At 46.3% G+C, this 14,074-nt stretch overlaps 1 protein-coding gene across 2 annotated transcripts in view; it reads right to left on the bottom strand.

Moving 5' to 3' along the window:
- Positions 1-13,606, bottom strand: part of LOC119457576 (band 3 anion transport protein) — a 200,516-nt gene extending 186,910 nt beyond the window's left edge. Inside the window, exon 1 of one of the 2 annotated variants that reach the window (XM_037719223.2) lies at positions 13,562-13,606. The gene's annotated coding sequence lies outside the window, so the exon portion shown is untranslated. The remainder of the gene's footprint in view (positions 1-13,561) is intronic. The other variant, XM_049665117.1, reaches the window with a different exon arrangement.
- Between the last annotated feature and the right edge of the window lie 468 nt (positions 13,607-14,074).

The following is a 14,074-nucleotide window of genomic DNA, read 5'->3' as shown; positions in this document are numbered from 1 at the left end:
AGGAATGGAACGCTCGAACAATATCCAATCTTACCATTTATCTTTTGGGATAGATATCTCTAAAATGGTGCTAACGTCTCAATAGTCCTACTACGCGGACGTGCCCCGAGCGATTTCAATTCCGCAATTGCAACACGTACCCTCAATTAATTCTGCATGTAATGAGTAAACATTATGTCATTGCTTATGATGACGATTTCACGTCCGTCGGCTCGAGTAATGAACGTTACCGAAAGAAACTTGCCTCTCATGCACCGGTATTAATTGCTGGGCCGTTGGTGAAACACCCTATGTAGTATAAAAGTCACTGAACATTCTGTACCTTATAAAACTAGAAACCCATTCACTGATGTTGCTCACAAAAACGTTCATTAAGTAAGAAAGCTACAAAAAGAAGCACCCAGGCATATTACTTAGACGGCACGAAACATGACACACCTCTGCAATTGAGCAGAGCAAAAAGAAGTCGCCTGCAAAAAATGCACGTCTGCCGGTAGTAGATTGAGTGGGGCAATCTTACGGCACTCTGGAGCTCTGAACTCCATAGGTTTCTTTTCTGTGCAAATCGCATACACGTCTGCCTTTTAACCTGCCGAAAGAAAGTAAAAAAATAAAATAAACAAGAAAGTAAGAAAATCAAACAAAACGCACAGGCTGCTGAAGTTCGGCAAACGCAGACATATGCAAAACAGGAAATGAGAAGACGAGACTGGCGACGTCTGTGCAAACCGGTCGGCGAGAGCCAGCCAGCCACAGCCCCGGATTCCATCGCCGCCTGATTCGCATGCGCGGAGACGGCGGCCGCAGTCGAGCGCGCACGCCAAGGGCTACGCACTCGCTACTGGATCCCGGCAGCGCGCCGGCGCGCGGAATTCATGAACAATGTCAAAACACCGCTTTGCAGCTGCCGGTCTGGCATTCGGAAACACGGGCGCTGCGACGACGAGGAAGACGAGCGCCAGACGCCGAGCGGAGAGAGACCCTTCTCTCTCCGACGCCGCCGAAACTATTCTGTGCAGCCGCGCAGTGTTGCGAAAACTACGAGGCGTGTGCTATACACAGTACGAAAAACCATTAGGACAACGCCGGCGCTGCTTACCGCGCTCCAGCCAAGTAATTATCCTTCGATGTTGGGAGAAAAACAAACCTCACGCAGCACCTCGCTGATATCGGCAGGCTCGGAGCACAGGACGCAGACGCTCGACTTGCCCCGGCTAGAGCCCAGGACGCTGCGCGAATTTAGCGGGACGACGGTTGACCCTTCCTCGTCGCCGCTGTGCGTGGGTCTCCGTCAAGAACGCCGTCAAGCGCCAGTCCGCGAAGCTTCGTGTGGAGCGGATTTTTCTTTTGTACTCGGCCGGGGCTATCGACAACGAATGCCCGACAAAGTCGGGCGAGAGCACGCAACGCGTCAAGCCAGCCGAATTTTTCTTTTTGCTTCTTAAGAGGATGGAAGCTGGCGAACAAAGCAGACGGAAGAGATGCGACGACGTAACGCAGTGCGCAGTGTTTCCTGCGCACGGGTACAATTTTGTATACCGCGTGAATCTGCGACGATTGACTCGGGTTTTTAAAAATGGCGAATTCGAGATAAAATATTTTTGGGGGCTGACCAAACTTCATAGCAGCGGCGAACGTCAGAATCTGCGCGATAATTTCGAATACAACTTGAAGTAATAAAAATTCACTAAGTATCATGCTGATTGATGTAATATCTTAATTCAAGTCGGTCAGTATTCAAAACGTAACATTTTGCGAGAAACGTCGTGCCTAGCAGCAGTTTCGAGAAACTAGCACTCCTAATCAGCAGCGAAGTACAACTGCTGTTTCTGTTCGTATGTTTCCGCGCAGTGGAATAATGCGGAACTGTCAACTAGAACAGCGCAAGAAACACCAATCGGGGCCACAAGTCCGTTTTCCTCGCAACTGATGGTATAGGCACGAGATAGCGAAGGAGAGAGGCACTTATTAATGTCAAAAAAAAAAAAAAAACTGGCAGGTTGGTCCGAATTGAAGTTATGATCTGCTGCTCAACATTAGGGAATAGGGGTAAATAGAGAAAGAGAGAGAAATGCTACGCACCAAGTTTCCAGCAGAAGGTGATACTTTGAGCACTGTTTTACTAGTTCTGCAACTTACACGTCGGCTAACGGCGTTATTAAATAGTTGTCATTAGTAATCGTAATGTCTGGAGGGAGAGGGGTCACCTTTTCGTATTCCTCCGCCTTTTCTCTCTCCTGCGGCTAGGAGCATAACTGCGCACTCAGCAACGAGAGACAACCGGAGAGCTTGCATTTGCGCAATAGGAAGAGGTTTACAAATGTGCCGCGCAGAAAGTGAGCAGACCCCCACTTGCGCGGAGCGAACTTTTAGAGCGTATTCACTGAGCCGAACATAAGTGCCCCCTATACGGGCACATAACTGGTCGCACGACAGAACTCGTGAACAATTTCGCAACCGAGTCAAGGTTGGCACGAACTCTTGTGCAATGGCGTCATAAAAAGGAAGTGTGCAGACGCACAATTACACAATTGTGTCCCGACAGAACTTGACATAATGCGGCGGTTATTAGCGTGTCGTTCTTAGCGTGTTTAGAGGGACAGGCATTTCTTCCTTGCGAAGGCGACAGGTGAACCACTCGCTTTCCTGCGCGACGGTCCGACAAATGCTGCAGTCGCGGTTACCAAAGCATGATATTGGCGAGATATGCATATATGCAAAACCCCGCGTGTTGAAAATAAAGATAAATGTGGCAGTAGTCTTTAGCAGGTATCGGTGTTATAGGTCTTATGACACAACATGGAAAATAAAGAAAACTGATATCGTGACATGTAAACATACTAACAATAAGTACATTACGTCTGATTTATTTATTTATGTATTTATTTAGCAACTGGCCGGCCAGTAATCGAACCCGTGGCCTCGTATGGGCATTGCGCTGCGACAGCCGCTTACTGCTTTAATGTGACTTAATTGTGATAATTTTTCTTAACGCGCTCTGTAAATCAGCACAATAAGTGTGCCATGATCATATTTTATACAATGCCTTAAGTATGGCAAACAAAAAAAAGTAAAGCACAAAAGGGAAATAGAGCAGGAGCAAGATAGCAAGGTGGGCGAGTTGCGGATTCATCGTACTTTTGGTAACAGCTCATAGCAAACAAGGACAAATGGAAGAAAACATCAGCGCCGTGTTGTGTTTTTCTTTCTTCTGTCCTTGTAACCAAAAGTACGTTGAAGAGGAAATAGAAAATGAATTCGGCTCGAATAACAGACGGAAAAAAAAATGTTTGCAAAGTGGCAGGTCCATTTGGAGATACACGGCAGCGAGGTTCAGTCTCGTCTCGTGCCCGCCTAGGCCCGTAGTGACAGTCTAGAGTGTGCCACATACGTGAAAAGCGGGAGAGTATGGCAAATCAGTTCTGCGGAATTTCCGCAAGGTGCACGAAGGTCCACAATAGGATCAATTGACCTCCACCCGAATGTATAGCACGAAAGGAAACCCACACGGGTTTCTCAGAAATAAAGGGCCTCGTATAGTTAAATCTCGGACCAGGACGAATTTTATCATACCATACCATAGGAAGCTTTGTTTCTGAGAACCCCGCGTGGGTTCCCGTTGTAGCTACATTCGGGTGGATGACATTTTTTTTTTTTTTCTTCCTATTATTAAGCGGGAGAGGCATCGCAACGCGGACGTGCGGCGCAATTGCGCAACCTCGGCCGCGCAGGCAGTACTTCCTCCCCCACCCCCGTTTTTTGCTCTCCTCCCGAGGAGCGAACGGTGTGCACTCGCAACGAGTTTCCGAGGGCGGCGGCCGACGCCTGCAATCTAATCGCCAGGTGCTTGCAATAAGGAATGGCTATTATCTGCAACATGCCTCGCTTGCGCGACGACCCTGGCCTTGCGGACCGGTGCGAGAAGTTAGAAACCACCCCTGGCCCCGTTTCTGTGCCGGGAAGGAGATGCTTCTCTTCACAGTGACGTCAAGTGCCGGCAAATACTGAGGGAAAAAAAAGAACAGAGGAGGAAGGGAGCGACGATGGGGGACACTAGAGACGCGGACAAGCCCACGCAGTGAAACCCGATTCATGTGCCCGCGTCCGAGCGGCTTTAACGATGAACTGACGAGCTTTTTTCTTTCTTTCTTTTTTTTTTTTTTTGCCTAGTCAAGCTGTGAGAGAAGTTGCAGTGGAAGGCTCAACGTTAACTCAGTTCAGAGGGGATTCATTAACGAGCGCTCAAACAGCGGCACAACCGCCGTTCCTGGATTCCGCCCCATCAGAACCCGGCCGGGAAACGAAACAGCAACTGTCGCAATACCGTGCACATATTCGGCTCCACTGCAGCTAGGTCGGCAAGAGCTACGCCGGCTGTTGTTTAGACTACAAAATTTATAAAAATCGCCTGCAGCATGCAGTTCACAATTATAGTCACAATTATAGCCTGTAAGCTGCTTTACTCGAAGCAGAATCGAAATGCACAATCAAACTAATCAAATTTTCACTCCTTACTGCAACTTACAAATCGCAGCCGGTAAGTTCCCAAGGTATATGCACTTGAAACGAATTCTCAGGACGACACCCACTTTCCGAGAAATTAATTCCCAAAGTGTGACACGGAATACATTGGCGTTCCAGTTATGTTCTTGCGTCAATGCATAAAACGGTATTTTGTTTAAAAAGTAAGTGGGACAAAAGTGTATCTTTACCGCAACTTTGGCTACTCATATCTCGAAACCGGAGCCATCCTCAATTAGTTCCACGTGGATACGACTTGTAAGCTATAAAGTACTAATTAGCTAGAAACTGAATCAGTTAATTTCTTTTAATTATTCGATTGCGTATATTGATTCCTCGCGTAAATATTGTCTGCCTCTTCGAGTAATCCAGCTAAAGAAGAGCCGGAGATTTTTTGAAATATCGTTTGTCTAGAAAAAGAACACCTGATGAGAGCAAACGCCAAGTAGCAACTAAAGAGACTTGGGGAGGAAGGACGGACACAAAGATTAATATCAATCAGCAGTTTGTTAAAAGAATACACGGAAAAGAAATACAAAATGCTTGTTCCGCACACTCAAAAAAGAAAAAAAAAACTTTTGTAGCAGATAGCGCGATTCTGCAGCTTCACCAACTGTATTAGACGAAGAGGACATTACTTTCACGACGAATCGTAATGTTCTGTTGGATAATTAACAATATTACTAGGAAAAAAACATTACAATTATTTTAAGGTACACGTTCTCATTGTGGAGCTGAAGCCGGACATCACAATGCACGAAACTGCGTGGAATGTCAATGGGATTACGAGGCCGGTCAGGAAAACGAAAAACTGCAGAAACCATCGGCGATGATTGTGAATGTAAGCGAAGAGCCCGAACTCACGATCTTACTTGCCGAATCCGACCACCGGCCAACCACGAAAACAGCCGAAAGTGGTAAAGAATATTCGCTTTAAGGGGCTCCTCTCACAATGGTCTGGCCATTTTGAGCCGACAAGTGCAGTGCATACAATGCGCGCTAACGATCGTGTCTGCCAAGTATTACATCCATACGCGCCGCGGAAAGAGCTTAAATTTCGTACCAAACGCCGTTTGCGCTTCTCCTCGCGGGCCTCCCAGCCGGAGGGTCGACGTCAATCGCGCAAGTGCGCCTACGTACATTGTAGTGCTGTGACGTCACTCATAGTGACACGTGACTTAGGGAATTATTCAAGGCAACACCAGTTATTTGTTCAATCTGTTGCTTCAATAGACGAATTAAACTTTAGAGAAATAATAAAACATACAAACCGAATGTCCGCGAGTTTTTGGTTTGCTTCGTACCGTAGCAAGAGAGATGTACTTCCGTTTCGTCTGCTTGTTCCTACGTCGTGCAGTCGTGCGCGCAGAGAACGAAACTAAGTCATTTTCGACCGTGTTTTGGCGCCGCAATCATGCTCTTTCGTCCTCTCACGCCTGCCTCAGTCCTTGAGACTGGGGCACTGACTTACACCGCTAATCAGGTGTTCTCGTGCAGAGCGCGCAAGATCGTCCGCTGCGCGAAACGACACAGACGCAACAGCTCACGCGCGAGACCATCATCGGAAGTGCGCCACTCAACAAGAACGCAACAGAAAAAATAATAATAATAATAATAATAATAATAATAATAATAATAATAATAATAATAATAATAATAATAATAATAATAAATAAAGAAAGAAGGCGGGGCCCATGACATATTCGTCACGCGAACTTCCGGCTCGGGTATAGGAGAACGCAGGGAAGGTATTTCGCTTACGGAGGCTAGACGGGGCAAGTGGAGAGAGTGTCTATGTTGACGGTGACGCTCGCCTCCTCAAATGATGGGTTCAAAACATAACTGAATGTGACCTGGTGAGGGGCCCTTTAAAGATAGAAGGTTCTGTTCTGTGTCCGTCAGAAGACGCAGAACGGAGCAGCATGGTATGAAGGTCAGGCATGAGTCAGCTAGCTCTCGTGCGCGGAATAAGCACACCTGCACAATACTGCAACAATAGACAGATGAAGAGACGCAAGCGCGGAACGCAAGCCTCTCAAATAACTCCGAAAAAGAGCCCGCCGAAGAGGCCTGACGCTCCCAGCTGGTGCAAAGCGGATGCAAAGTACGGCTTCTCCGTTTAGGTAGACAAGAGCCGCTTTTTCCCCGCTTTCACTGACCATCCCGCAGAGGTGCTTCGGTTGAAAATTAGCAAGCAAATAAATAAATAAGCAACTCTATATACCGATTATTTCAAGAAACAAACACAGCGTAATAAAGAGATGCATTGGCACTGCTGCTATATACAAGACATAGGTTATTGCAAAGCGCGGGGAGATGCTCTGTTGTGCTGCAGTATACGCTGTAAAGTATGCGCTGTTAGTAGCTCGAGGGGTGTCGAGGTCTATAGCCGAAAACACAGCGCAAAAAAAAAAAAACACGGACACGAGAGAGCGACACGCACACAGCGCTGTGTGCGTGTCGCTCTCTCGTGTCCGTGTTTTTTTTTTTTTTTTTTTTTTTTTTTGCGCTGTGTTTTCGGCAATGAATCACCAACACGCCCAAGCTTCCACGCTAGAGGTCTATAGCTTCTGGCGCGAGGCTCACGTACGAACGGAACTTGGGCCTACACAGGTAGCAACTCGGCCGAGTTGGTGATTCATGATCGACTGACAACAGCACATACAAATACACCACAATTAAATTGAAATTAATTAAAATTTCGGGGTTTACATTCCAAAACGGCGAAATGATTATTAGGCACGCCGTGACTCGGGGTTAATTTTGACCACCGTGGTTTCATTAACGTGGGTCCTAAACCTAAGTACAAAATGCACTATACAAGAAACAAAGGCACATCGCGCTGAGTGCGTCTGCCTGTCCTTCGAGTGGCGCGCGCGCGCGCGTGTGTGTGCGTGTGTGTGTGTGTTTTTGCGCTGTGCGGATTCAATCACGGAACCTTGCACACTGGTGGAGTAGTGATGGATGTCCGAGCATGGAATCGGCGGAGAGTAACAAAATACGTTTTATTTATTGCACGATTAGAAACATAAGGAACAAAAGAGCTCTGACGTACACGTTGCGCCGGCTTTCATAGAGCTCGGTACAAGTATAGAGAGCGACCATCGGGGTGAGAGGTTCGCGGACACGGGGCTGCACGAGACGTTCCAATGACATGCCAGAGCTTGACTGCCGCCGTCAAGCCACCAGGCATCTGAGGCGAACAAAAGTCGCTCAGATGCGACTTATGCTCCCCCGGAGCTGCTCTCACGCTGCTGCCGGCGTCCGGAGGAAATAGCGCAAGCGAAGACGACGCCGCGTTCACGAGTGCGCGCGATCAGGTGCAGGATTCGGGGAGGCAACATGAACTGCAGTGGGACTAGCACATAGACAAGCAACTCCTTGAACGCAACTCCTTGAACAAAGAATGCGAGGCATTCTTTGCCAACTTCAGGCCTTTTGAATGGCTTGTCTAGCCTCCTACGCCGCGATGCCTACTAACTTGAGCCGCTGGGTATATGCTCATGTTCGCGATGCCGTCGTGGTCGGTGCATCGTCGTCATGCGAGCTTCGTCGTCCTCGACTCTGATTCTCGCGTACTACCTGCGCTCTGTCCAGGTGGCACGCGTAAGAACGCTGCGCCGAACTCCACCACGGCAGCGTCATCAGAGCGACTCGGATCGTCGACTCCGCGCGCGCGCCAACCGACTCCTGGCGCTTACAAAGCTCTTGGAAGATCACCGCTCCGTCGAGAAGTGCGTTAACTTGGCCTTTGCATTTCTCAGGGGTTTACTTAACAGCTCGAGCATGGCGCACTACTCGTGTGCAACTGGGCGCAGAGGAAGGGAAACGTGCTCGGAATGATCGAGCAGTTTGGCAAGCCCACGCTCTTTCTAACCCTCAGCGTGTCCGAGCTCCACAATGAGCGCCTGGTCGAATTCATCGAGAGACTCAAGCTGTCAGTCGAGGCGCGCCACCGCAGGGTCGACGCCATGGCTAGCTAACTGCAAAATGTTTCGCATAACTTCAATTCCCACAGCGTGTGGTATCCTCGCAATATTTATTTAATGCAGCTTAGGGGGCGTCTATAATGACCTTCGAATCTAACAAGAGGGGAAATTCTAGATTTTTTCAACACCCACAAAGAAAGGCGGTGTTACATGTACCTTTATACACCCTTACGAAGTGGAATGGAAAAGGATGGCTTCAATACCCACACCCCTTGTAATGGTGTTGCTAGTAGCAAGACAACGCTTCGAAACGTGCCATGCCAGGCTTTCCGACGCATCCAGAATCCTAAAACACATTCCTTAATCACATACGAGAGCGCGGGCTATATACGTGGCTCCAATTAAGAGTGGCCGGAATGGATCTCTCATGGCTGGGTGGTAGAACAGATCGCCGTGCCGTATATATGTATATTGCTGTTAGGCTAAAATATGCGCCTTTGGGGCCAAAATAAAGGACAGATCTGCAAACGACACCATACATATTCTTAAAAGCAGGCTCGTAGGACTTGCAATGAAAAATCTCGCAGTATATTGTCTCATATCTTGCAAGGTCATGTTTGCGCTGTTATGGCATACACGTTTCTCCAAAGTAGGATGCGAACACGAAACCGCGCTTGGGCTGGTTGGTTCTGATCCACTGGTTTTATGTGACAGCGCAAAGCTGTAGGCAGAAGAGAGACAGCTTGTTCTTGCTTGTATATTCTGCAGTTTCGCTAAACCAATCGCACCAACGTTAGGGCACAATTCGCAAGTGGACCCTTCAGCGAACATTATAACTTCTTAAGGGCGCGTAAAGGGCGCATGCATTCCTGGTTCTACCTCTCAAAAATGTGGTTGTAAGGATGTTTCAAAGGCTGTGAGACTGCCCTCGCAACCAAAAGGTGGTGGTTCTCTTTTTTAACAGTGCGAATTTCTCCTGACTGTTGTTGATGGGGATGATGAAGGCTGAAACGTCAAGGAAAAGGTACACACGCCGCGTACACGGCCTTGCTTCTCTCTCACACATGCCTCGCAGTTCTATGGTGCGTGCCATTCATCGTCAGCACTCACCAATAATGGCACGTCCACGTGGGACACCGCCGCGGGCGCAGTCATTCCAGCGTCGCGTTTTCGGCGGATACGCATCGCACAAACTCGATCGTCGCTAGCGCAGGAAGAATCGAGGGCCCTCGGAGCTGTGCCATAGTTTGGCCAGCTGCGCCGTACGAGAGAAAGGCACAGCCGCCCGACTCGGCGGTGGCGATTCGCAGAGAGCGAGTCCCCCCCCCCTAACAATTGACATCTATGCGGGCAAGAATAAAAACGATAGTTCGCACGGCCACCTCACAAAAGTCGCGCAACGCTGCAATATGTGCGGAAGGAAAACAAAGCGCAGCTTAGATAACAGAGAGGACGCCAGAGACTTCAGATGTCCGTCTAGCTATATCGACGCTAGACAGACGTCTGAACGTTCTGTGGCCAAAGAACTCGAACTGTCTGCGCAAAGATCAAGCCATTACAGTGAACGCGGAGAGCCAAAGACGCAATCGCGTTCGTTTTTGCCGACAGTACATGAGCCGGGAAATGTTTCTTTAGCAAAGCACACTGTCTGCGTGCCGTGTGTTCTACGGCGTCGTCTGCTCCTCCCAGCATGCAGATTATGCCATGGGTGCGGAGGCATACGCCGAATAGATTCGGAAAAACAGGGGCACAGCGCAGAGCTCAGTAATAATAATAATAATAATAATTATAATGATGATGAGTTTACTTCTGCATCAGACCAACATAATAAACATGACCGTCCAAGAGATCATGACTTGTCGGACTGTGCCCCGCAGAAGATAGCACAAGCACGTTAAAAAAACAATGCTACATGACATGAAAATGGCGAGTTGCAATGATAATTCAAAACACGCCAACATGAATAAACGGGAAAATTAAACCAAAGCAGCCAGATGTCACCGCAAACATTAACAGACATTCCCTTGTTCATAATATCTTAGTGAGCGTTTGGACCTGATGAAATGGTGCTTCGTAGTGAGTTAAAATATGGTTGGCGTAAAAAAACAAAAAGAAAAAAAATTGTCTAGGCATAATAATGTGAAAGAATAAGTCACCAAAAGAGTGTGTCTAGGATTATATGCGAACTTCGTTTACTCTCTTTATCTGCTCTACATTTTTCGAACCTATATATGACGTCGTTTGTTATCTTACAATTTTTTACATTATTGTTGCTATTAAGTGAACAGGAGTAGCCGTCACCATTATAGGGTGACTACATCTGTAATTTTAATTTCGAAAAAAGAAAAAGAATTGTAGTAGACGAAAGTATATTTTGCTTTGCTGACATGCTAATATTATAAGCGACATTCTTACACATTTGCATAAAGATCGCGTTTACTTTCGTTTTCAAGGTAAATGAGCAGTGATAAAAAGCGATACCACAAATAAGAAACTTTGTAGACAAGAGCAGGGTCAAGCGTTTTACGAACTGAAAATGGGACTAAAGGGCAACTCCGGCGTTTCTTTAACCATATTAGCATATTGTCATTTTCAAACGGCATTGGCAGTCCTGTCACCGGTAGGGTGGTTCAGTTTGCTTAGAAACTAATCAATAATTTTAATTAAACAATAAACGAGGTACCGAAACCACAACGAGTAGCTGCTTCGTGTGACGTCACGATGAGTCGATGACGTCAGATCCTACACTACCGTAATGTAAACACGCACTAAAAAAAAAAGTTTACACCCTCTGGGTCGTATCTTGTCCCCAAATAATAATCGTCATCTGCCTTGCTTGCGTTTCCTTCCTTGAAAACTTAGCGCTCGCTGCTTTCCTGCCGAGAACGCTCTGTCACGCTGATAAATCGCAAGCCTTTCGTGACTATATAGGAAGTACCGGGCTCGCAAGGTTAGAGTGCGGCCGAGTGCAAGGTTAAGCGTTTTGTTATAGTGCAGTACACGTGGTGCTAACGCCAAAAAAAAAGAAGAAAAAAGAAAAAAGAAAAAAAAACCGAATTTGAGATGTCTTCTGACGACACGGGGAGCTTTTCGAGCTCTTTCGAACTAGACAGTGGCGATTTCCGTGACGATTTCAGCGCTGAAGGATCGCCCTTTGCTTTTGACCCACCGTCGCCGCCGCGCGAGACGTGCCCAAGCTCAAGCGGCATTGTGCTGTGGCAAGACGGAGAGGCGCACCGGTTGTCACGTGACGTATGTGAAGATGATTGTTGTCTCGTAGAAAGAGCAGCCAGCTTCGTAGTTTCTGGGCGAAGTGGCGGTGTAGTCTCTGACGTCACAAACACAGGGTGTCCAGTAAATGCCACACATTCGTGGGCATGAGTCAGGAACACGCAATGAAGCTTTAAAATTCACTTTCAGAAAAACTAAATAACTTGCAGTCATATCGTTTGGCACAGTTAATCAGAACGCGAAAGAGAACGTATACTCGACATTTTATTAAGGTCAGTGAACATCGAAAAATCTCCAGAGTCGCCCTTTAAGTATCGCGTACTTTCATAAAGTATACGCGAAAATTTCTTGAAGCTTTTACGAAGTCCTGCTAAATGCATGTTCCCTGTCAAATGACAGTCAGAAGAAATTACCAAGTACGTGAGTGCATCGTTAGAGAAGGGAATAGGAGTGCAGCCACAGTTGCCAACATTATAATATAATGTAAAAGCAGAGGCGCAGTTCTAACGTTGTCTTCTTGTGAAGATTTCATGATTTCACTTCGAATATTTTCCATTGTGAAATCGGCTCCGGCACATCTTGGAGCCCCGTTTCTTATTAAGTCCTCCCTGTCCATTGCGTGCAAGCGTACGTGCGCTGGTACTCGTCAAAACACGGCAGAAGAAAAAAAAAGAGAGAGAGAGAAAAACGTTGAATTCGGTCCCGATAGGAATGCGGCCGGGAATCGAACACGTGACCTTGTGCTCTGCAGCAGAGCGCCATAGCCACTCAGCCACCACGGCGAGTGCAATTTCGTATACTACGATGTATAATATGTCAATTCCCTCCGTTTTAGTTGTCTCAGTAAATACACATTAATTATTAAATTGGAGGGTTTTACGTTCCAGAACCACGATATGATTATGAGGCGCGCCGTAGTGGGGGACTGCGGATTAATTTCGACCACCTGGGGTTCTTAAACTGTACGCGGACGTTATTGCGTTTCACCCCCATCGATTGTCTCAGTAGACATGTACCAGTTAACAGAATCGTGACATTATTATTATTATTATTATTTAGGAGTGTGCGAAACTGTCGAATAACGAATCAAATATTGCCCCATTCGATTCGTTATTCGTCGCTCACACAGCCTGACTTTTCCGGCTAAGCACAACGACTTGCTATAAAATGTTGTTTAGACACGGCATTCAGCCGTAAGTATAGCTTCGTATTTATAAATTGAGCACCTTTGTCCTCTCATCGGATTAAATAAGTCATCCCTGACGCGATTTTTTTTTTTTTTTTTCATTCTTCCAATGCCGCAGACGAACTCTGGTGTAGCCGCGACGGCATGCACACAATTGGCCCTCAAGGTTACCTTTACAAACTTTATATGATAATGCACGACCGCGTACGCTCCGAAGAGCCCGAGTTTGCGAACAATTCATCTGCTTAGTTCCTTCTAACACTTCCTTTGTGCTTTTTAATGAACATATGCTTTATAATGTGCAGTGTAATCACAGAAACGTTCTATTTTTGTGATTACTAGGATGTGAAAATTGTGTGACATTAATGGTGCAAAGGCTGTACATTATTTGCAAGATATTCGAAAAATTTTCGACTCAATTCGCTCCTGGCACTATTCCATTCGTATTTGATTATGCCTCAAAAACTGCTATTCATAGATCAATATTTATTCTTATTATTACAGCCGAGATACGAAGTTGTGTGCTTGATGTTTTTCTTTTCGTAATTATTCAATTTTCGGCAATTATCCTTATGCAAATTGAGGGCCCAAATAAAAAATTTAGTTTACACAGAAGGAAGTGGGTGCTCCAGGTTTTAAAGATTACCGGGCCTAATTTGAGACCTCACAAATATTCAGAGCAGAATTCACTCACCGAGTAGAGGGGACGACAATGCTTCTTCAACCCTTGGTCGATATTGAACTGAAAAGAAATTACTAATTATAGAGAGCTGCTGTGAAATGGTCCTCGTAAATATATATATATAAGATAAAAGGGAAAAGAAAAGTGCCCAGGAATTCTCGAAAAGGTAGCATTATGCACCCAAAGATTCACGCGCTAATTAACCCATTTCGCAATCCGCACCCATACTCACCAAACTTTTCTTGACGTAAAAAGGGTTTTCACATCGGGCGGCGTTTGGGCGCAAGTCACTCACGATAGCAATCAGCGTGTTAAAAAAAAAAAAAATCGCCACACGAATACCACACGGCGCTAACGTAAGAGAAATTCTGTGAATATAGGCCAATATGATTTGATAGAAATATGAGCACGGTCAATTTCTTCTTATTTTACGGCTAAATGCGCGTTTATTTGTTTCTTGTCACGTCATACTAAAAATGAATTGTTTTTTTTTCTCAGTTCAGTTAATCAATTCTTCCTACAATA

This window comes from Dermacentor silvarum, chromosome 1 (assembly GCF_013339745.2).
Source record: "Dermacentor silvarum isolate Dsil-2018 chromosome 1, BIME_Dsil_1.4, whole genome shotgun sequence".
Classification (NCBI taxonomy): domain Eukaryota; kingdom Metazoa; phylum Arthropoda; class Arachnida; order Ixodida; family Ixodidae; genus Dermacentor; species Dermacentor silvarum.
Note: the sequence above shows the minus strand (reverse complement) of the source record. Positions and strands in the feature narration are given on the sequence as shown.